Source organism: Sipha flava, unplaced genomic scaffold (assembly GCF_003268045.1).
Source record: "Sipha flava isolate LNK unplaced genomic scaffold, YSA_version1 76_pilon_pilon, whole genome shotgun sequence".
Classification (NCBI taxonomy): Eukaryota; Metazoa; Arthropoda; class Insecta; order Hemiptera; family Aphididae; genus Sipha; species Sipha flava.
Genome location: NW_020273616.1, coordinates 1763362 through 1766431, shown reverse-complemented (window position 1 = coordinate 1766431; position 3070 = coordinate 1763362).

The window sequence follows — 3070 nt, the reverse complement described above, 5'->3', positions numbered from 1 at the left end:
GCATTTTGTCGAGTAGGTATCCCTTGTCACCTAGTCAATTTTAATTTTGCCTAAATACATGAATAATTTGTCATTCAATTTATAACTATCTTAAATTGATTTTTGATTGGATTTATACTTTACACAAGCAAATAATACTCTCTATCAAAATATGAAATTAAAAATCAGGTAATAATAATATTTATTTTTGTTTTCATGGAAAAAATGTGAGTAGAAAAATAACATTTGTTCTCCTAGCAAAAAAAAAATTGAGGTTCGACTACTGTTCTAATTCAGACGGCAATTTGGTAAAATTAATATTATAATATCGGTACCATGTGCATTTCCTAGAATTCATGTTATAAATAGTCTATAAATAATATTTGATATTTTTTACCTTTTCAGAGAACGGGCACTTTATCATACCGATTAGAAATCCAGTTACATTGTCGATTGTGATATTTTTAAAAAATACTAATAAATAACTAATCGGTTTCGATCTTGAGTGGGAAAATCTCCCTTTACGCTCAAATAACTCAAATAAATTCTAGGAGAAAAAAATTAATCGATACCATTCGGTAATGATATTATGAGTACGTTTGAAATTGAACCTATATGGCGGTATATAAATGATTCGATATCATTGTTTTAATACTAGAACTTTTTTTCGATATGAGTAAAGTATCGAAACAATGGTATCGATATCAAAAGTACTTATATCGAAAAAAATATCGATAGTATTGCAAAGTTCCTACATAAAACTAATATACGTTAAACATAATACAATAATTGTATAATAATAATAATTATTATTTTACAGTACTTATTATAATTTTTATATAGGTAATAGTATTTATCACACTTTAGAAAATATTTCTTAAATTTATTGGAGTTTGTGTCATAATCGTCTAGTGTCAGCCACAGCATACGGATTAAATGTTTAGTGCAGTAGGCTAAATATTATCCATTCCTAACTTATACAAGAGAAAAATATCTTACATTTCAATTTATTAATTCAATGGGAGTTTGTTCCAAATGGTCAACAGTTAACTCTAGTTTTTAAATTGATGTTTTAAAACGTTTAAAAAATTCGATCCGTCGAAAGAGGCCGGAGAAATTGGAAAATGTGTGGTTTTTGTACCACGAATATGCACTGTGTTACACATCTTTTGCAGTTCAGCAAATTTTTAGCTGATAAAAAAATTTTCACAATTCCCTAATCCCCGTACACTCCAGATATTGCACCAAGTGACTTCTGGTTTACTTAAAACGTAGAGACTAAAAGGTAAACATTGTGTGATGATTGAAGTCATTGAAGCAAATGTGCTGGCTAATCTCTGGCTAAACTCTGCTGGCTAAACCTAACCAATAGAGGAATATCGAAGACGTTTCGATCTGTTGCAAATTCGTTAGAATAGGTGTGTCTGTTCCCAAGAAAAATTATTTAAAGGAGATTAAGTTAATTTAAGTTTTTTAAATTAGTAGGTACATAGAAAAAATAAAATAAAATGTTCGGAAATTGTTGATCCTACTACGTATAAGATACATGTAATAATCGTAAATCATAAATTTAAAATTAATACGATCACAGGCGGACTGGGAACAGAACGACCCAGGGAGATTTGATAATCTAGCAACCCGTTGTATAATATTCAATAGACTTGTCACAACATATTATTTATAAAGTAATCTTGGATCTATACAATTTTTTAAAATTCTATCAACAATTTTTACTTATATTTGCACGTCAACTTCTGGTAAATCCAATGCGGTTTTAGACGACACTACTCATATTTTTAACTATCAACTATCACGATATTGTTGAGTAAATAAACATGATTGTCAGTACGTATTTTTGGTGTAATATTAAAATGTACCGAACAGTTTGACATTTATACAATGATTCATATTATTATTCTAATGCTTCTAGGCTGACACATAATCTGATAACTGTAACCGGCCCAGGGAGATAAATTTCTCCTACTCAGTACACCACTGAATACAATACATAAATATAAATATTTATACCCATATCAGATAGTATTTTTACGGTGAAAACTATAACGATTTAAGGGGGTTGGAAGCAGACATTTTTTAAGGGGTTGAGTATAGACAATACCTTATATACGTGATGTTATGCTTTTTGAGTGTGTGCTTTAGTAAACGATTATTAGTATGTGTGTGTGTGTGTGACTTCCCCGAAATAATACGCTCCGTCCTTATCAGCAAATGGACTATCATTAGACATTACCGTCGTCGTTTATATGCCGCAAGACATAATATTATTCAATATTATTATTATTATTATTATTATTATTTATCAATTCATAATAATTAATAAATATAACACATTTGCAATTCGAGTGCGATTGCCAGATTTTATAAAAAAACGTTTAGAACGAATATTTATAACATCTAATTATTAAATGATTCAAAATGTATTGGAAATAAAATAGAAATCTAAAAGTACTATAATCATAACAAATAAGTTCGTAAGTTTTATGGTAATTATATTTATACAATTTATCACAATAACTATAATAATAACGTCTGAAACTAAACGTTAGACGTGGCTCCTATAAGTATTAAGTACTAAGTGTCGACTCAATCCATAGGTGACTGCGGCATAATCGTACAGTATGTGAAAAAACTCATTACAGTAAATATACCAAATTATAAATATATGTAATACAATTTATTTGAATTCACAATAAGACTATATAGGGATCTATATAATATTATCGGTTCGCTGGCGGCTGGCGTTGCGCGCCGGCATTTAACGTTTCGGGGAAACAATGGTTTGCACGCGCATGCACAAGTCATTGGATTTGATGAAATAAAATATATTGTTCCGACGAAGAAACTGAAAATTAATCAAACCAGACAAAAAAACGTCAACTCCAAATGATCCGATTTCAATTCTGTAAAAAGATTTGAGTTGATCATCCTTTTTTCTAGGTTATTGTGGAAGTCAATTTTAGAATAACTGTTTAACATTCATACTAAAGTAAATCTAAAAATTAAAAAAAAAAAATTGAGAAACTCAAATTAGATTTAAATACAATTTTTAAACAAATATCAAAAATCGATT